This window comes from Mastigoproctus giganteus, chromosome 13, assembly GCF_048544385.1.
Source record: "Mastigoproctus giganteus isolate SK-2022 chromosome 13, ASM4854438v1, whole genome shotgun sequence".
Lineage (NCBI taxonomy): Eukaryota > Metazoa > Arthropoda > Arachnida > Uropygi > Thelyphonidae > Mastigoproctus > Mastigoproctus giganteus.
Genome location: NC_143587.1, coordinates 22,161,394 through 22,183,931, shown reverse-complemented (window position 1 = coordinate 22,183,931; position 22,538 = coordinate 22,161,394). Strand labels below are relative to the sequence as shown.

The following is a 22,538-nucleotide window of genomic DNA, read 5'->3' as shown; positions in this document are numbered from 1 at the left end:
ATAATCTCCCCTTTAATAGCATCCAAGGAAGGAACCACTTTATAATTTGACCGAAAAACTATCAAACAAAAAAAGTAAACGCGTCTGCTAATTCAACAAGCCAGTTTTTTTCGTCTGTTGATTTAATATTGGACTATTTTCCTACTTGGCAGGAACGTAGAACAGTATTCAAATTAGGATATTCAGCGTTCGTTTCCTCTAAAAGGTAAATGAAGCCAATCAAAACGTTTCAAGAATAGTTTTGAATTTTTTCATCAGACTGAAAATAAGAAACTTTAGAAAATCAAACTCGGTTTCTAACAAAAAAGCAGACGATTTATACTGAAAATAAATCGGATTAGGCCAAACAGTTTAATAATTTTATTTTTATTTTTAAACGGTATTCTTTTGGCTTTCAAACTTGGTTTAAAATTCAATTAATGTTTGGAAATTGAATCTATAGTGATGACAACACCGTTTGGAATGTACACAGTGACTTTGATGAATTGCTACGTGGAGCTAGCTGACATTGATTCATCACGAGGGGGGGACAGTACCTCCATCCCTTGTAAACAGAGAATTTGAACCACTTCCGTGATCTCAGATATGCCAACAAACTGAACTTGGTAAAGAGAAATATTAGCATCCGTACCAAAGGTTGAAAAGGTAAAAAAAAACCAGAGTTTTATTCCTATGTTTACATAATAGTTAACAATACTCCATGTAGAGGGCGCTGTTTTCGCAGATCGCCAAACCTTATATTTAGTATTTGCAATAATTAACTTTGTTTCAAACGACTTTACCCTAAAATAACTACTACTAAGACTACGTCCATGAAGATGGAGAAATTTCCTTCCTCCAAATAATGTAGTGCGCTGAATAACGCCACCTATTTTTTTATGACAACAACAGAGCAGCATACAAAGCACAATTACCAATGGCTTTGAGTCAGAGAACAAAGAGAACTTTTAAACAAGCTGTGCAAATTAATAGAACAAACAGCGTAGAACGCAATGCATCGCAAGCTAAACGAGACAGTTTGTTCTAAGAATCGACCGGAAATTCTCAGCTACAGTTTCTGACTCATGTTGCTAAATTCTTAATTGAACGATAAATCTAGTTAAATAATAACATAAAAATAAAGGGAAAAAAAAGTTGATGGTACACTAATTTTTTTAAAGGTAGTGTATATATTTGTTTATTACATTTGCCAGTCTCATTAAACTCGAAATAAAAAGAAATCTACATTATTTGTTCTGCTTCGTGCCAAAAGATGAATGTTGTGTTTAATGACGTAATAATGGGCATCAACCAGTTAAGTGCGTTTCTTTTCATTAAAAACTTGTTTTAAACGCGTCTGCTAACTCAAGAAGCCGGTTTTTCGTCTGCTGATTTAATATTGGACTATTTTCCAGCTAGAAAGGAACGTAGAACAGTATTCAAATTAGGATATTCAGCGTTCGTTTCCTCTAAAAGGCAAATGAAGCCAATTTATTTTATTAAATGAGTGGCTTAATTGGTTATTATAAACCGGAATGTGGCTGTCTGAAAAGATAATTGTTGAAAATGTATATGAAGGAGAAAAACTTGGGAAGTTATATGAAAAAAAGAATCGGGCACATTAGTAATGCAAATTAAGGAGAATTATTCTTAAAATTAAGTCGTTTGTTATTTGGATAGAATTTTAGGAGAGTGCATTATACAGGAGTCTTAAAGGAGAAAGATATATTGTGACCTCTCTCTCTCTCTTTTTTTTAAGATCCCTTTAGGAAAGGAAAGATATTTTTAATTAATACAAATTATCATTATTACTACGAGTATTACTTTTATTAATAGTGGTGACTAACTATGCAAGAAAGCAAATACAACATCAATAAAAAAAAAAACAGGAGCCACTTCCCGTTTCACCTGTCCATTCCATCTATTTGATGGTCTAGTTTTTCCTTGAATTCATTCAAACTTACACAAAAACAGATGGAAGTTTTGTTTGAAGATTAAGGAATACGTTAGATGGTAGTTTCTTATACCTCCCACTGGGTAAAGGAAAAGCCCTCATGGGTAGCGCAGTTGGTAGAATCGCCGTCCTCACCCATCGGGTGGAAAAGACCTGAGTTCCAATCCCGTCGTTGACGTGAATTTCTGGAAAAGATTTGAGGGTAATTGTGCAGTCAGATATGAAGATCGCTGAGTAGTGCAGACAGGCTGCCAGGATGGCTCATGAGATTTTGTCAATGGTATACAGGAATTTTGCTAGCAGGGGTAAGAAGGTGATTATCCCATTGTACAAGCCAGTGGTTGGGCCGCATCTTGAGTACTGCATACAAATCTGGAGGTCTCTTTATAGGAAGGACGTAGATCCGTTGGAACAGGTGCAGAGAAGAGCAATGATATTGATGAGGGAGAAAATGGATGCTATTAGCAGGAAATATTTCAGTTCTGCAAATTGCAGTGTCTGGAGACTAGGTACCTGTGAGGTGATTTAATTTAGATGTTTAAGGCTTTGAATGGATTGAGCAAGCTCAATAGCGATGGCATCCATCCTAGTGTTCAAACCACACGCGAAGAAGCATAAATTCAATTTGAGGAAGGATAGTTGCAGAACAGATGTGGGGAGGTTTGCCTTCAGTTGTTGTAGTAGTAGTAGGGTTTTGGGACCATCGACGACTAAAGACATATTGCTCCATGTATACTGTCAGTAAATTGTCGAGTTTCTGGGAGGAAAAAACCATGATTTTTTCTCCCAGAAATTTGGGACCAACTACCTGATAACGACTAACTCAGCCATATTGTGAAAAAGTGTCCATTGATGACCACTCTCTGATAGGAAGATGCACACGTTTTAATCTATTTAATAATAATAAAAAAATCTATTTATGTATTATTAATAGTATCATTTATATAAATACAGGGTGGTTACAATTAAAGTGCTGTTTCACTTCAGCTGACTGTACGTGGAAAACTGTTAATGGTAGAAAGATGAAATTTTTAATTAATGCTATCCAACGCATGCGAAAATGCAAGATGCAAAAAATAGTTCAGAAAACTGACACCGGGGGGAAATGGCGCTGTGCGCGGCAGAAGACAAATGTAACCACTTCACGTGGCTGTAACTGAGGCTTCTGAGGGGATTTTAAAAAAAGGGGATGGCTTATGTGGACAGCAGGTCTCAAAATGGTACTCCAAAAAGTCGCTCTTTGCTTTCTTAAATCTGCTTTATCAGAACAAAGGCAACTCCATGATCACAGTGAGAGAAGACCGGCTTTAAAAGGATTAAGAAGACATTCGTCCGCTAGTGCTGGGGCAATATCACAATAGCTTATCGTATATTTCTTCGATCCACCATCCATTGGTGGATCCAGTACAAGATCCATGAGTGCAATAACTAATAACTAATCCGCATCAAGATCTTTACTTTATGGTTAACTGACCAGGATGGAAGACGACATGCAGCCAGAGAACATCTTGTGACCCAATGAGATTCATATCCAGTTTTGTGGCACTGTGAATGATCCCACTGTTGCTCAATTTCCAATTGTTGGATATCGGGATCCTAACTCTTTGGTGTCACTTTAAGGCGTTTCATTCTTCCAGAAACTCGAGTTTTTCATCCAGCAAAGAGAAACTCGACCACAGAACACACAATTTACAGACATATATTATATACGGGGAATTATATAATATATATTAAAATTAATTAAATTAAAAATTTGGAACAACAACCAAACGGTTGACTGTTGTTCCAAATTTAATTTTTCTACCATTAACGGCTTTCCATCCAGAGCCAGCTGAAGTGAAGCACTTTAATTATAACTACCCTGTATATAATAACTGACTTAATTTTAAATATAATTTAATTTTTATAATAATAAAAATAATGATAAAATAATAATAATAATAGTTGATTTATATTTATTTTTTAATATTTATTATAATATATAGAGATATATTATATTTATATATTTTATATGTATATATATAATATATATTTATTAATAGTTTATATTTTAATTTTTAGTTTAAATATATTAATAACTAATTCTAAATACACTTAAGAGCAAGGCATTCCACTATTTATGCTAAACCACACTTTGTATGAGAAGGAAAAGAAAATTTTTATAGCGCTTACTGTCTTCGCTATGTCCGTCCGTCCGCATGTAATAACTCAACTCCTAGTGGGACTTTGATAAAATTTTACAGTTTCCTCTTTTAGAAAGATTTGTCAAGCATTCCTAAATGTTATCAAATAGGACTAATAGAAATCTAGCATTTTATCATTTCTTTGTCCGTCCGTCTGTCCGCATGTAATTATTCTACTCCCAGTGGATCGATTTTCATGAAATTTTATATCTGGCCTTTGTAAAACGATCTGTCGAGCTTTTCCAAATTTCATTAAAATCTGACCAATAGAAATCCGGCAAGTTGTTAAACTTTTTCGGGACAAAGAAAGATCAAACAAAGAACCGAAAATATAAAATTTTAATATTTTCTAGTGCATTTATCTGTTTACCAAATAATTTTTTGGATATTCCCCGGCGTTAGCCTTCGATAACCACCCACGATAAACCTTGATGTGACTCCTAATGTAGTCAACAGGCGGTCACGTAACTGGCAGGTGCTTCCAAACGTACTCAAACCGGTTTTCTGCCTTGTCACTCAATGCCAAAGATGAGAACTTCCACAGCCAACGTCACACAACTTCAAGAAATAAATAGCATATTACTTAGCATTTTCTTGACAATTCAAGAGCATATCTACAGTAGTAATTTGACATGCAAATTATGTACCATCCTGTCGCTATTTGTGCAATACCACACACTCCAATGACCGCCAAAAAGCGGAATAATATTGCAACAATTGCATGTAATCTTCCTCGCTCTGCTAAACAAGACAAGGTGGTGACTGATGGTGGAAGATTCATTTTCCTTTCCTTGTAGAATTTTTTCTACTTAGAAGCCTTCCATTAAAAAACGTTTAATATATTCAGACGAGTCAGGAGCTCCCGATGGCTTGTCTGGTATGGTTGTTAAAGATCGCGTGTTTAGCAATTGGGAGGATAGAAAACTATGGCCATCCCCATGTTTTAGCAATCTGGCGTTTCTCCCTGCCTAGTGGAATGCGGTCCATACTTGATCGACATGGAAGGGAGGTGATCTGATGGAATTCGATAAAGATATCACTGTCAGTACCGGTATCTGGTCTCTGGCCGTTGACTGGGGAGGTTGCCCTCATAGTGATTGCCGCCTGCGTTAACTTGTACAAAAACAACGTTCCAATATTTCTGGACTGTGTTTAAAGCAATATTATGGAGAAAATCGTGACTTTTGTGCTTCCCCCCCCCATAAACTTTCCATGGTGACGCGTGAACTTCTTACTCGTGCGACACATTGAAATCGTGATGTCATCATCGTCGTCGGCGTTCCCCGAAAACACCACAGGGAACTAATCCCATCGCTCTGGGTGCACTTTAGCACTTGGCTATTCCCTCCCCCCACCACGTGACCAAGGGGAGAATTTAAATTTGCTATTAACAGTTGTAAGACACGTAATAAACCTACGGACTTGTAGTTAGGGTCCATCGACAGTTGTTGGAGCCCTACTTTCAACAAGCACGCCGAAAACCCGATAATCCGGAAAACCTCTTAAATCCGGTATATAAACAAAATGGAGAGAAAATCGGACAGAACTACCGTCGCTGCGGAACAAGATCAAAATAATGACTCGATATTGACAGAAAACCAAGAAGAGACGGAGAACCCCGGCTCAGGAGCCCCCCCGACCAAAGGAAAAAATTGGAAAATGACTGCTCCGAAATCAGAAAGGAAAACACGCTCGCAATCCGAGCAAAAGGAGACAAATGAAGTAGCTGCCACACAGAATGACATTACAGAGGACAAACGGGATGCCAACGACGCACCAAAAAATGCGGAATCTCCCCCCATGGACCCTACGCTTCCCGAAGGTTCTGTTCTGGACCAGATGCTGGTCCTCCGGGTGCAGCTCGAAAACAAGTTGAAGGAATCCTCTAGCAGAATAACCACTGCCCTCAGAGGAGAAATTGTGACCATCTGGACCAAGCTGGAAACAGTTCTACAGAAGGTCCACATAGAAGCAATAACAAATAAGGCCAAATTGGAGGCCTACATGGAATGTGGGGCAAAACAAATGCCACAGCGGGCACCCACTTACGCAGAAACGCTGAGGAAACCTACAAATGTACAGACCAAAAGTCAATCGGTCAAAAGAAAAACCCTTCTGCCCAAACCCAACATAGTGGTTGTACGACCAGTAGGGAATGAAAAATCCACCAGTGAGGAAATAAAGAAAAAAGTCACAGAAAACTTGAAAGAGGACTTCGGCGCTACTAGAATCAAAGCTATCCGAAAAACCAGGAACCCCGGAATAGTTATTGAAACGGCAACCAAAGAAGAAGCACAGCAGATAATAACAAACCCCAAGATCTTCACCCTAGGCTTTACCGCGGAGGCCCCCAAAAGAAAAGGGCCATCTGTAATCATTTTTGATATTGACCAGGATATGACATCTGAAAGTGTAAGGGAAGAGATATATAGGAAAAACCTCCTAAACCAATTACCTGACAAGGATGAAAAACAGCTGATTATACCCAAGTACAGAACAAAATCTAGAAATAGTGGAAACTGCAACTGGGTGGTAGAGCTGGCCCCCGAAGCATGGCAGATCCTACGAATGCAAAACACCATATACATAGAGTGGAGCAGTCATAGATTTAGAGAACGTGTGGATGTACCAAGGTGCTTCCGATGCTGCAAGTACGGCCACACAACACACACCTGCACCCAAAAAGAAGCAACATGTGGCCACTGCTCTGAAATGGGCCACAATTACAGCAGCTGCCCGAAGAAAGAAAAACATCCCATCTGCACCAACTGCAAATCCCTGAGGTTAGATCATGCCCATTCCACACGCGACACAAACTGCCCAACCTACCAGAAAGCTAAGAGTTCATACCAGTCACGAATCAATTATGGGATACACCATAAGAAATTTAATAACGGAATCCTTGTGGTGCACCAAATAAATGCGCAGTGGGCCAGAGCAGTGGCCGACCAAGTACGGCAAAGCGCTGATGAGGCTAACGCAGAAACGGGTTAAAGGACCCAACAGGAACCTACAAAGATCAAGAAAATAGCAAAGTGACAAGGAACCTGGTCAGACACAGCCACTGGAACTACCCGACGAAGATGAGTACAGGCAAACAAACCAAGTGACAAAAAACCCGGACTGGACATAAATGCAGGAACTACTTGCAGTACGCCATATGGCGGTCTGAATAGGACACCCTAGTCCTATTCACCTTTAATTCCCAATCCCCAGGCAGGGGGAGACGGTCTCCTGTTCCCTCCCCTGCCACTCCCCGCTTCTCTACTCCTGGTGGGGCATGGGCCTGCCCCACTGCTTTTGGGGACACCTACTCTATTGTCCCCATACTTTTGGCTTTTCCCCCCAGTCTTTAGTCTCCCTCCCCTACTCTGTCTATACACCAGCGCATGTCCCACACAATGTTAAAAATTAAAATATGTCCAAATTCAAACCGCGCACGCAAAACTCTTTCGGTTTAAACCTTTTTCAGCGATTATTTTATTTTATTACTGTATTATATATATATATATATATATATTTTTTTTTTTTTTTTTAGGCCCTAGCCACTGAAATCTCAGGAAACTAGGTGGCAGGGCCTGCCAGAGTAAAATATCAACTACTGGGTACCTGGTCTGCCTCCACGAGGCTAAGTGTGGACAACGTAGGGCCCCAGTAGGGGTCTAGCGGCTAAATGGCCAGAAGAACAACGATACACAACACTACACTTACAAAATCCATACACTTTTAAATCTCTGGCCTTTACAGTGAACTGTTACACCTACAATGAAAGCAACGCGGAGTTGGGGGAAACCCCCGGTGCCGCTAGACACGAATACACTTTACACTTTACACTTTTTTGTCGGTACCGGTTGAAGGGTGGCAGTATTACGAAAACTGCAATCTTGAGGACATGTCCACTATTAGGTAGGTAGTCATAATGTTTTGACTGAGCAGTGTATTTTATTATATTTTACAATCTCCAGCAGATAACATATCTCACCATTACGGCTGGAATGACAGCCATGCCATCTTTGGTCAAATTTTTGTACTCGATGAGAAATCATGAAATATGAAAACAATTCGATCTTGTCTGGAATGTCTGTCATCTCTCACTTCACCTCAACAGGTTAGACGAGTTTATAAGCACGCTACCCGCAGAGGATTCCTGTCGAATCACCTGATTATACTGGCGGTAATCAAAGTTGAAATCATTACTCAGCAGGTGGAGCTGCAAAAACCGTTGTCGAGAAAAGAAATCGTTAAGGCCTTTTTATACGTAGAACCAGGAAGTTGAAAATTCCTGTTTTTATTACACGCACACGGGTCTCTTTTAAGATACTTTTCTTATATTGAAACATGTACTGGCTTCGACATACGTTTTCTTTCTTTCAAGGTTTCCTTGAAACCTGACTAAATTTTACAATGGGGTAAGATTGCACTCGTGACAGGGAATGTTACCTTGCTTTACAAACAGCCCTCGTACTAATAAAAAACAAGTTTCGTGTACTCGGGGTCTGCAATCCAGTCAGAACAGGTAGAGTTCACAACTCCACTGTTACGGCAGCCAACATAACAGTGCTCGATTAACGGGCCGTGTAATTTTTCTGGGGGGGGGGAACATTTTGAATCGTTTGGTATCTCTCTGTTATCATACTTTCCAAGCAGCCCACCCTCGTACTACGGAATTAAAATGTCTAACTTTTCAACTGTGTTGTAATGGTAGCCAACACAACAGTGCTCAATTAACGGGCAGTATAATTTTTATGAGGGCGTACAAAAATCTTTTGGTGAATCTGTAAATAAAAGTATCTTCTGGTAAATAAATAAAAAATAATGACGTACTAAATTATCCAAGTCTAAACGAAAGCCCATCGAGTCAATCAACCCACAAATCAATGATTACTCACTTAAGTAAAAGTATCATTTCTACAGGAAATGTATAACACGGATGAAGTTTTTAAATCTCGCGAACCATACACGCTCACAGACAAATATGCGTATAAGATTAATGACAGAGGGGACACTAACAGTCCCTACCCTATGAAAAACCAGTCCTGCAAGACGTCGATCAAACATGCATAGCTGGTGAACGCCCTTTAAGAAATAACCTACCATTAGTGAACCTTGATATCGTCTGCGATAAAAGACCCCTCGTGGATAGATACCCCATTCTCCTTTATGATCACTCTTCAATGATTTGCTTCTCTTTGTTGAACGTTCTTTTATTCCACCACAAAAGAATCTGTTTATCATTCTCATGCTAATGTAACCCAAAAGACCATTCTTCTGGCTACCGTGGAATATGAAGTAAGTGCTCATGCGCAAACTACGTATATTTCAGTCATAAAATCAGTGGAGAAACAAGTTAAAAAATAATAAATGCTGTCGTCTGCTATTAGAAAAACGTCTTCTGCTGTTTGCTCTATCTGTTCATATTAGGCATTTCCTGTTTCTAAAGCTATTAACCAATCAAAGTGCGCTCAGCTGTTCAAAGCTCTTCCTGCCTTCATTTGGTTAACAAAGTATCCTAAATTAAAAAAAAAAAAAAAAAAAGCATTAAAGCATGCCGGAAATCACGTTTTGTTTAGTAAACCAATACAAGCACTGTGACGTCACATCACACCCCATAACATCCGGAATGAAACACATGATAGGAAGTCAGGATTTCTGTTATGTAACTGATAAGCAAGGTGTAATATAGTTTGCCCAACGTAAATTTAACATTTTTTGAATGAGGAAGATTTTAAAACGTACTCATTCAATCAGAGCTTTTATTTGTAAATTTTCTATGAAAGATTTTTCTGCCATCAAATCCCCTCCTTCGAGGCAACTTCTATCTTGAGAGGGTGCACATGTACAGGTTGTTTGGGGCACACTTCTAGGGACTGGATTTGGCCTTGACGCAGATATACCAAGGTACGCCTCTGCCCTTTCACCCTCATCTATAATCACGGTCGGACTGCGGCCTTCACTGGAGGTTAATTAAAATATCAAATATCTTCTACATAAGCAAGCGTTGAGTTCGAGATCAGGGTTTTAAATAAGGGAATTTGTTTTTATTTAATTTCTCTATTAGTATTAGAAAAGTTTAAAAGAAGAGAACTTTCTCTGAATCTACAAAAAAAAAAAAAGAATAAAAGGGGGGGGGGATTCTGTCGCTCGTACCTTCCTCGTTTTCAAAAAGCAGCTATCCAATGACGCTTTCAACTTTGCCACGCTCTCCGCCTCGACCACTTGGCAGTCAATTCATTCCAATAATCTGCAACTTGCTGCCCGTTAATAAACTTAACACAGCGTTCGATTACTCCACAAAATTTTGTATTTGGGTCCCTGGTTCTTCTCTCTCGATTACGAAAAATGTAATGCAGTCCCTCCATCGTTTTATATAAAGGGATAATGACGTCCTTTTTCCCTATTTGCGAATACCTTATCTTAGGCAGGACACACCATGTCCCTTCCTACGAATTGTTTACAATGGAAAAATTTTATGTTTCACTGAATCCTGACTTATGTCGATTTTCAGGTTATAATTAAAATCGATCTGAATCAATTTGAAGTAAATTGGCCTGGTTTTATGTCGTTAACTACCCTTCAAACCAATAAATCACCAGCAAACTTTGAAAACTTCCCCTGCCCCTTAAGGAAGATAAGAAACGGAAGTGGTCCAATATTGATTCCTGAGGAACTCCACTTGCTACATTGGCCCACCCTGAGGAAGGTCCATTTATGACTACTCTTGGAATCCCATCTTTTATCCAGATCTTCGTCCAAAGAAAGACCTTGCCATTAATTCTAATTTCCACCAAGTTTTTATCACAGCCTTTTATGGGAAACATCTCAAAAACTTTACTGAAGTCAAGGTAAATAATATCAGAGTTGTTTCTTGAATTCAACTGCTTTATGACTTCGTCATAATAATTAACTATGTTGATAATACTTCCCCTTCACAAATCCATACCATGATCCATTAAGGATATCATTCTTATTGAGTTGGTCCTGTATTATATCTTTAATCGCAGACTCCAAGACTCCAAACGCTGCATGTAATTCACTCATAGGATGTATATTGCCCACTCCAGAAGCCTTACTTTCGCTCATTTCGGTAGATTCGTCCATAAACTCTTCATTGAGATTCATATATCACTCAATTTACAGCAATTTGACTCCTTGTCACTGATCCCTCGTGGTGAATCAGATACCTGGTGAATTCCACCGGGTGGTCTGAGGAAGTTTAACCAGATTTTACTATACTTTTTAACAGTACAGCACCTGACAGGCTACAGTATCGACTATGGTGTGTCACGTGTTGTACTGTGGAAAACTGCGAAACCGAACTGCCCGTTTCAACGTGTTCCAGACATTCTGAATTGGATAAAGATTTGAAGAATTAGGCGGCCACAGAGGATATTGAAAACCTTGGGAATGTTCCTCGAACAGTGTAGGTTCAATTTTTCACGGTGGATAGTTGCGTTTTCATCTTGAAAGAATTCATCGCAATCTGGGTAAATATGAATGTATTGACCAACTTCACCCTACATTGCAAGGTGAAGTTGGTTCGATACAATTTAATTAAAATCATTGAAAGTAACACGACGTTCTAATGGTATTAGCGGACCCAGTCAGTACCAACAGAACATACCATTATGGTGATACTACCTCCAGCCGCTTGAGTGGTGGACACGAGAGAGGCTTCATGAGGTTCTCGCCACACATTCACAATACCAGTGACACAAAAAAGTGTATATCGAGACTCCTCAAACCACACGATCTTTTCCAGCTATCTCAAAGTCCAGTACTGGCATTGGAGGCACCACTCCAGTGGAATTTTTCCACTTTTTACAGAAATAAGTGGTTTTTGTATAGACATGAACTAACGAATCCTAGACTGTTCAACTCCCTCTGCACAGTTCGGTTTGTTTGAGATGGTTCTTTCGACACACCAGTGATTTGTTTGGTTTTCTTAATTGTGGATCCTGCTAAATGTACTTTTACAGCAACATCCTTCTGAATATCGAAATGATCACATCTTCCCAATACCGAATCGACTAAGAAGTCTAAGGAAAGCGTACAGTATTTATCTGATACGAAGGAACTTGTCATTTTACCATGTGATGTCTTATATTTACATACCCTACGTTTAATTATCTGTTGACGCCAATTTCCAAAGGTTTCTAATTTTTTGGCCAGCAGGTGTATCTCAAATTGCATATAACTATAATTTTTGTCCAAAAGAATCAAAAGAAAGTCGTCAGGTTATTCCTTTTTTATAAAGTCATGCCACTCCCTATCGCACGTTTTTATTGAAAAAACTTGTTGGGTAATATTCATAGAAGAGTGGGCTTCCACGAATGTTACCCAACATTGGTGGAATCTCCTCTTCTGCCTCTGACTCATATTAACCGGGTGGAAAAGAACTGAGTTGGAGTCCCGTCGATGACGTGAGGAATTTTTATGGATCTTTTCACAACGTAGCTGAGTTAGTCGATCCCAGGAGAGGGTAGCATAGTTTTCCTCCCGGAAACTCGGGTTTTTCGTACAGAAAACAGAAAAATCGACCTCAGAACACGCAATTTACAGACAAACACGAAGCAATATGGCTTTAGTCGCTGATGCTCCTAAAACAATTACAACCAACCATCCTCCCTTCTGGCATTATATGATTTTTGAACGGCTCCTTAATTAAAGTTCCTCCTATTTTTTTATTTTATATATATATATATATATATATATATATATATATATATATATATATATATATATATATATATATATATATATTAAAGTTAGTGAAGCGAACTGTCTTTACAGTTGAACTCTATAGATATACCACTAGGACTTAAAATAGCATAAATCACAATACGGGTATAATTTCCCAACGTGTGTCCTTGTGGACACGTCACGAATGCATGAATCGGTTACCATAACAACGCATGGACTCTAATGAACCCATGCGTATTTGCCATTGTGTGCTGAAAAACATGTTATTATACATTCCTTACCCAATCAGCCTGTGGAACTTCATAAAACAGGATCTGGTGATCAAAGGACATTTAGTTGCGTGGAATGACTTTGCAAACAATATTTACGGCGCCTTTCACTATTAAAAATATGCTACAAGCCCAGTTGTATTTATCTTATTCCAAAAAGCTTCCCGATCTGCATCCTGAATGGTTCACCGGAAAACGAAAATCAATAAAAAATACAGTATTTATTTTGGTGGGTGTATTCTTTCTGAAAATTACTTTTGTAGTATCTTTTTCACCTGTCTATCACTTTCTATAAATTAAATATTTATGATGTACACCCCTCAAAAATATTCAGATGAAATTTCGTAGTCAGGCGCACGCAAGTGCATTAAAAAAAATCCAAAAAAAAACTGGAACTATCATTATTAGCCAGAATGGATAAAGGTGCTTATGAAGTCCCAAAGATTCATTATACCAAAGAAATTGATTGATAGAGATTGATAATCCACGAAGGGGGAAGAGGTTACATCACCGAGCTCCAAATGACAGCAGCACTGTTCATAGATGCCTCCACTGTCAATAGCGAGTTGTTCTCCAAAAACCAAGCCTCTATCGGGGCTAGAAGTTTGGGTTTTGGAGAACAGGTTTTACATACCACCAACGGGTTATTTTGTTTTGTTTTAACATGGTGCGAATTTAAGATGTTTATCCATACAAGTTACAAACTCAGCAGGATCACCAATCTGCATTTAATATATACAGGATGTTCCAAAAGTTTGGCAATAAAATTAAAAATCCATTATGGAGAAATATTGGTAAGAGGAATGCGGTTTTCAAAACGTTACGTAGTTCCTAGTCGCGATTTCCCCTCCCCGAGTTGGGGAGGCAGCGATGCACAAAGTGGCGTCCACGAGATATATGGATCCTAACAAATTTATATTAGCAAATGCTCAATGTCTACACCAACACATTCTAGCAATAGGTACAGGAGTTATTCCCGTTCATGAAGGTAAACGTATCTATTGGAGTTTCTGAAACTTCTCAGTATGGCATCTTTCAGCTAGGATATTCATGTGGACGGTGTCAGCCAATTAGATATCTGCGACATGAGGAATTGTTTTACTGGGGGAGTATTAAGGATGGCACACCATCGTGTATGAACCTGTTATCAACTCAAAGCTAGCCTGAAGAAAAGGAACGCAGTTTACCACATCGTTACCTCTGGTACTTATGCTGAACCGATTCATGTCTTTCTCAATAAAACTTCTGTAAACCAACTTTCACAGATTTAGAATTCTTATAGGGCAGTTAAATAAACAAAACTTAGCAAATGAATGGTCTTTTAAAGTAATCTGTAAATTTTTGTTCGCTCTTATAAGATTGAGCAACCATAAAGCAAACTTTTCAATCTTTCTAATAAAAGAAAAGTTTCAAGTAAAGAAGTAGAAAATCCAATTAAAATCTAGCTACCATCTGTGAAATAATAATTGTTGGTTTTCTTTTATTTTTCATCCTTTTCATCCAAAATTGAAATTGAAATATACTGTACTGTGTTTCCGACTATATTAGGGCACATATGGAGTACAGGTGACGCTCATAGTAGTGGTATATGTTATAAAATAAATTATAATTCGTCGCCGTTGTTTAGTTCTAAGTGTCGTGTTACGCCTGTGTCGTTTGAGGTCTGAGAACAAGCTCGGTCATGCAGTTAGGTAATGGAGCACGCAGCTTGAAAACTGAGAACTTGTTTTCTTTACGAAAAACTAAAACTTCTCAGTTCTTTCAGAAACTTCTCAGAACTGAAACCTACAGTTCTTTAAGGGATTGAACAATTTAGGGAATCGGTGTATTTTAGAGAATAGAAACTGATGATGCCATCATGAGTTGGTAGAATCGCCGTCCTTCCCCACCGGATGGAAAAGACCGAATCCCGTGGATGGCGTGAGGAATTTTTATGGGTTGAGTTAGTTGGTTTCAGGTAAGGTAGTACGGTTTTTCTCCTGGAAACTCGGGCTTCTCGACCAGCAAAGAGGCAAATTGACCAGAGAACAGATGAAATTTACAAACATAATATGTACGGTGTAATATAGCCGAAGTCGCTGATGCGACTACAACCTACAACCCTACAACAAAAAGAACAACTGATGATAAAAAAGGGAGCAGGTAACGTATCTGGACACCACTGAGATTCGGAAAGATGAAAGTGTCAAGAACAGTTAGAAAAGCAATCGCGTTCATGCTAGAAGTACACAGATCAAAGAAATACAGAAGATGGGTTGAGGAATTCAGCTTAGTAATTTCTAATGAGATTGCTGTTGAACAGTTTTAAGTGCATTACCGACTTAGACCATATCGCCCTGCATATATTATGTCTATAAATGGTGTGTTTTCTGTGGCCCATTTGCTGGACGAAAAACCCGTTTCTGGGAGTGAAAACATGCAACCCTCGCCTGAGACAGACTACTAACTGCGAAACGTTGTGAAAAAAACTAATAAAAATTCCTTACATCATTGACGGGACTCGAACTCGGATCTCTTCCACCAGGTGTGGGAAGGAGGGTTCATACGAACTGTTCAACACGCGAGAAACTTCCAATGGGGAATGCTCATGGCACAGTTCATGTCGGATATTACAGATTTGCTGCAATGGCATGAACTGTGCCTTTGAGCAGCAAAGTTGACATAATCACCGCTCTTTTCGTTTCCTTTTGTCGATTTTATTCATCGCATTTGCATATAATTGATTATGAAGGTACCATAAGATTTAATTTCGATTATGCTCATCACTGGTTAGTGATTATCAGTGATTATGCTCATCACTGCTCATCACAAGTATTGCGAAGGTCGTAAAAATTAGATTATTATAATAATCAGATCATATCGTGCTTTGAAACAGTAGTTTGCTTGGTCTTCAAGAACCTCTGAAATAGATAAAGAGAATTTGGCATGAAAATTAGTTCACGAAAACAAAAGTTATAAAAGTCGGTAGAGACGAAGAAAGTTTAGAATGCAAATTTTGTACACTAGAACAGATGGAAGGTTAAACATGAAATATATAACAGAAGTTAATAATGAAGTGGAGAAGTCAATTTAAAAAAAAAAATAAATAAATACATATATATATCATTTACAGAAATTAGACAAAACATAAGTGTGCCCTCATGCGTAGCACACTTGGTAGAATCGCCGTCCTCCCCACAAAGGCTGGAAAAGAACTGAGTTGGAGTCCCATCATTGACGTGAGGAATTTTTATGGGTCTTTTTCACAACGAAGCAGAATTACTCGGTTTAAAGCGAGGGTAGCATGGCTCCCAGAAACTCGTGTTTTTCGTTCAGCAAACAGCAAATCGACCAGAGAACACGTGCAATTTACAGACAATATACAGAGCAATATGGCCATAGTCTCTGATGCTCCTAAAACGCTACTACAGGGGTGGCCAACAAGTCGATCGCGGCTTTAATTTCGGTCGATCACAATGAATTTGAAATATATATAAAAAATTGATTAGTCAAAATCTAAATATTATTATGCGTCCCACTGCATAAGCTTATTACAAATCCGCTGAACCACGTGACTACTCTTGTCGCCACGCGGTCGCTAGGCTTGTCTAGTGAAAATTCACGCAATTACATTGTGGAAAGCATCGTGTATGTGTGGAATTCTTATTTAGTTACTTAATATTAATAACTAGACAGTACTTATATGTTAATTTAATACCCTCTGATTTAAAATAAATACTACGAAATAGAGTAAAACGTATCATTTTCATCAAGAATGGGAACTAGAATACTTTTTTGTAAAGTTGTTTGATTTGCAATGCTTCTGTGGCTATACCCAAAATAAAAATTTAGAAAGGCACTTCAACGCACTCCATGGTAAATACCAATCGAATTATCCGCCTAATAGAGCGACCTTATAAAAAATAAATTAAAAGAATTTAAATCCAGATTATTCGCACAACAAAATTTCTTCATTACACCTAATTTACAATCTAAAGCAGTAACTGCAGCATCATTTGAAGTGCAGCCATTTTAACTGCAGCATCATTTTCTTGCAAAAAAATGCAAACCATTTTCCGATGGTCAATTCATCAAAGACGCATTTTTAGAAATAACAGATTCTCTTTTTGAAATTTTTAAGAACAAAAATGAAATTAAAAGTGTTCTTCAAGATCTGCAATTATCTCGAAATACTGTGATGCGACGCATCGAAAAAATTAGTAAAAATGTGAGGGAACAACTGCGTGCTCATATTGTTAATTGTGTCCTTTTCTTTACAATTGGATGAATCTGCAAACGTCAGTGACAGAGCTCAATTGCTCGTTTTTATTCGTATGGTGTTTGATGATTCTGCCACTAGAGAAGAACTGCTGGGTGTGGTTTCGTTAAAAGAAAGAACTGGAGGTCTTGATATATTTAATGCATTCAAAACTTTTATTGAACAACTTAAATTTCCACTATTTAAGCTCGTATCAATAAAAACAGATGAAGCTAAAGCAACAACAACATTTTGAGGGCACAATCTCTTCCAAGGAGACTTTTCAAAATGCAACTCGATGAAAATGAACCAGTCGGAGCAAGTTTCTACAGACATTTCGAAATTTGCTGAATGAAATTAAAAAATTTGTTGATCAAAGGGGAGATGATTATCAGCAGCAGAAAATACAGAGTGGTTATGTGATCTGGTTTTTTTGGCAGATTTCACCAGCAAATTAATGTAATTTGCCTTGTAAATTTTTCCTTGTAATTTGCAATTACAAGGGAAAAAAAATAAAAATGTGGGTGACATGATTAGTAGTACTTCTGCATGTAAATATCAATTTTCGCAATGGCTAAAGATCTCCAAGAAAAAAAATTCGATCATTTTGCAAATATTAATATCATTTGCAAAAATATCCTGTTTTTGAATTTAATAGTGAGAAATGTGTTTCTGAAATTGAGAAAGTTGTTGATTTTAAAACCAGATTCTGTGATTTTAAAACAATTGAAGAAATTTTTCAATACATTTCTTATCCATTTAATGTCGACTTAGATACAAAACAAATTGCAGGAAAAATCTCTGAGATTTTTCACATGGAGAAAATATTAGTTGAAAATGAAATTATTACATTGCGAAACGATATCTTCCCAAAAGCCAGATCATCAGAAAAAGACTTTTGGAAATATGTTTGCCGAGAAAAGTACCGAAATGTAAAACAATGAATTGAACTTTTAAATTCCTGTTTTGGTTCCACATTTCTGTGTGAATCAGCCTTTTCGTATTTGAAACAAACAAAATTGAAAAATCGCTGTTCTCTTACGGACTTGCATACAGAATATTCTTATCACAGTATATCCCTAATTTTGAAAACATGGCAGATGACATGAAGACACAAACTTCACATAAATTAAAAATTTAAATATGTGTGAATTTAAAATAAGAATTCTGAATTGTATTTCATTTTAAAATTTATAAACAACATTTTTCAGTATGTGTTGATTAACTTTTTTAACCACGTGCAATGAAATTCTTGAGATGGTAGATCGCGGCACATTTTGAACAAAAAAAAGTAGATCGCATCACAAATTAAGTTGGTCACCCCTGCTCTACTACAACGACAACGCCCCCGTGATTAACACAACTGGTAGGAACGGCGTCTTCCCCACACCGCATGGAAAAGACTTGAGTTCGAGTCCCGTCGATGACGGGAAGAATTTTTATGGGCCTTTTTCACAACATGGCTGAGTCCGTCTCAGGCAAGAGTAGCATAGGTTTTTCTCCAGGGAACTCGAGTTTTTCGTCCAGCAAAACAAGCAAATCAACCACAGAAAACAGCAATTTATGGTCATATTATACACAGATAGATGAGGTTGTTCTCCTTTTTTTTTTATCCCTATTTTATTATCCTTTCTACATTTAAAAGAAATGGAGCAAGACTGTAAGAAGACAGCTATTGAACTACTGATAACATCCATCGGTGAGTGAAAAATAAAAAGATAAATATTTGAAAAGAAGCTTCTCCACAAACAACTCTCCTCCCATAATCTAAAGAAAAATATTGCCAAAGTAAAGATATCTAGAAATAATTATCATCACTTTCAGTCAGAGACGATTAAGAAAGAATGTAGCTCACGTGATAAGTACCTATAAGTATGACGCAGGTTGCTAGACAGAAGGATCATTATTAGTCTCGTGCGGGTTGGATGAAGCGCAGTGGCAATGGCGGGCTGTAGAGCACTTCATTGATCAGACAAGGTAAAGCAGTCGGCAACCCTAACGGGTTGAGTGTCCAGCATGGAAAACGAAAGAAAATAAAGATTTAAATGTGCTTATATACACGATGAGCCCGCAACATCTCCATTATATACAGAGTATTCAATTTACGTCACCAAAAATATGCACGTGGTCCCTTTTTTTTTAACCGTGAAATTGGAACACTAAAATTATTCCACTAACTGGCGATGGCCCTTGACATCGATACGTGGGTAAGGTCTATAACATATATTTTCGTATCTTTGCTATCAACCTTTAATATCAAGTTTCGGTACTGTACTTGTTTGCGCCCTTAATGAGATTTTATGGCATACGAATATTGACATGATTCCTTAAAAACTTTGCTTTCTTAGGGTAAACATTTATTACATGAAACATATATGAAATTGGTCGATAAAATTGGACTTAAACCCTTCTATTTATAAAAACAATTATATATATACTTAATATTTATTTAGTTTCTTATTTTACGTTAAACATTTAAGCCATTATATATATATATATATATATATATAAATTTTTTATAAATAGAAGGGTTTAATACAATTTATATAATCGAAGTTTATATAATCGTTTTCCTTATTTAGATATATTTATTTACTAAAATAATTTTCTTTATTTAGTATTCAAGACATAAATATATCTTGCATTTGCAGACATTTATTATCAAATATAAAAATTATTTTACTAAGTACGTTAATGCTTATTAAATAAATATATTTTCAGTAATATTTGAAAATATATTTATTAAATAAATATATTTTCAAATATATTTATTTAATTATATATATATTTGTATATATATTTATATATATACTGTATTTGTTAATATTATATTTAATATTTACAAATATATATATTTATAAATATTAAATATATTTTCAAATATTACTGTTTATCGTAATATAGTTAGAGGGAGCTCCAATCACTTTGATCGTATTGTTGAAAAACCGAGTATTCACTAATTTAGGGTTACTTTTCAATGGTAGTTTATTTCTTTCTAGCCACTAAATAATTTTTATCATCTTCAAAAAGTAAGTTTTTAATAATCATGGAATCGTTAAGTAATATAACAGGTAAATCAAAGTTTTTCTTTTCTTTATTTTGTGCAGAATGAACATCAAAAAAGTGTGGTGGTTATGATGTGATTCCGTGTCAAAGAATTAATCAAAAATGGGCTTCGTAGAAGGGATATGAGTAAATCTTCCACAATTAAGGGAGGAAATATAATAAAAGCTGTTCTTCCTTCCTTCTTTAAGAATGCGGAATAAATACCCAGTAAACTGTAATCATGTTAAATAACCAGTTAATGGTTAATGGTTAAATAACCAGTTAATGGTTATTTAACATGATGGAATTTGAATGTAAAATCATCAATTCTTTGTGTATTTTGTGTTATATACTCTACTGATTTTAGTGTTATTGCCCCTCTCTCTTTCCCCAAGTAAAAGAAACTTTACTATTCAAATGATATTTTATAATATATCTCAGTAAGTATTTGTAGAGAAATTATTAAGGCTTATGTTTGTTTGTTTTTGTAAGACAACCTGAAAGACATACAGGCATCTGTTACAAGTTTTTCAGGTTTTTCCTTATTCGATTATTATTGAAACGCACGAAGCTGTCAAGCCGGTTATAAATTTTATTTGTGGAATATTAAATATGTAATAGTCTAAGAGAGAGATGTTATAGACTATTAACATGTAATGATCTATGACAACTCTCTGTTCAGTCTCGCTTGGAAAAATAGTCTTATCCCCAGTAATATTAACGTTCCCTATTTTTATTTGCTAATATCCAGCACTTTGATTGTACATGTAGCCTTTTAATTATTTTAAGAGAACTATTTCCTTATTTATTAAAATAAATAATGAAAATAATTCCTTAAAGTATCACAATAAACGAATATAATTTCCTTATTTCAACGTCCCATTTTTCAGACAATTTTTCATTAAAGGTTCCAGAAATCAATACCGGGCCCACTTTTTCCGCTATATTTTGTAAAATTAATGAAAGGTTATCCTTGCGTTTTTGCTTTAAATTTTAAGTTTAATAAAATTTAAATAAATAAAATTTAAAGGTAATTTAATATTAGTGAAGATTGGTAAAACCATTTTTATTTTTGTTAAATAAACAGAATATCCACCATCATATCATCAGTGCTATTTTAAAGAATAAATGAATTATATTTTTAAATTGTAGTAAAATTTGATATAAATTATAGTTTCCTTAAAATTATGCCTTGTTTGTTATGTTCTGCAAGACCACTAGATCAGAGAAGTTTGCAATTGGTGATCATGTTTATTATTCACGAGGGTTTGATTCACGGTCTGTTCTATATCTTGACCTGGGTGATTCGCATCAACTAGATCCTTTCTCCTATTGCACAGCCATGATTATGGGGAAAGCATAACATCGGTTTATGTCAACCGGCGAATAATATAGCCGAAATAGTTTCCTTATTACTGGAAATCAGGATGTGGTACCAAAGTTCATTTTTTCCCCAGGCGATTAGAGTGGCCTTGTATTTCCGTTTCGAAACGAGAACCACGGTGGATTATAATCTATCGTAATTCTATTCCAGTTACCATCCAAGTTTAATAGTTGGTCTGTTAGTGCAGGGGTAAAAAAAAAAAAAAAAAAATCCTAAAATTAGAACAACTGCATCACCTACCTCGAACAGAAAGAGGCAACTGACAATAGAACAGGCGCGTTCTACACGCTCGCCCTAGCGCTGTCAAATGCGATAAATCGTGGAGCTTACTGCCGACTCTTGAACTTCCATGTTTTCAGCATAATTTTAATGTACCTTGGAAGACGATAAACACGGAAGACCTTCATTATCATCACTATTTAAGCACATTTTCAGCCTCCAACAGCACAAATATCACAACTCTTACTTCAAAGGAACAAACACATTACCACAGACTCCTTCCAAACCTCCTCGCGTTCGGCTGCCGTTGCTGCGCAGGCGCAGTATACTGTGTGCAGGCTAGCGCCGCCGTTGTTCAAAGAAATAAGCGTAAGAGCAAATGACCTCTCGTTCGACGAGACTCGGAGGCTTGTACACGAAAAAGGAGGAAGGAAAAAAGAAAGAAAAAAAATGGCACAGACGCTAGGTCTAAACTGTAGACAGTCCCACTTTTAAACAGCCTTCACCCCCATGTAGCCTCAGGTAGGAAAATTTTAGATCGGGAGGTCTCTTTTTAAAAGCTTATAAA

At 36.8% G+C, this 22,538-nt stretch overlaps 1 protein-coding gene across 1 annotated transcript in view; it reads right to left on the bottom strand.

Annotated features, from left to right (window-relative positions):
• Nucleotides 1-22,277, bottom strand: part of LOC150075857 (beta-1,3-galactosyltransferase 5-like) — a 50,168-nt gene extending 27,891 nt beyond the window's left edge. The window contains exon 1 of the mRNA XM_090388132.1: nt 21,992-22,277. The gene's annotated coding sequence lies outside the window, so the exon portion shown is untranslated. The remainder of the gene's footprint in view (nt 1-21,991) is intronic.
• Between the last annotated feature and the right edge of the window lie 261 nt (nt 22,278-22,538).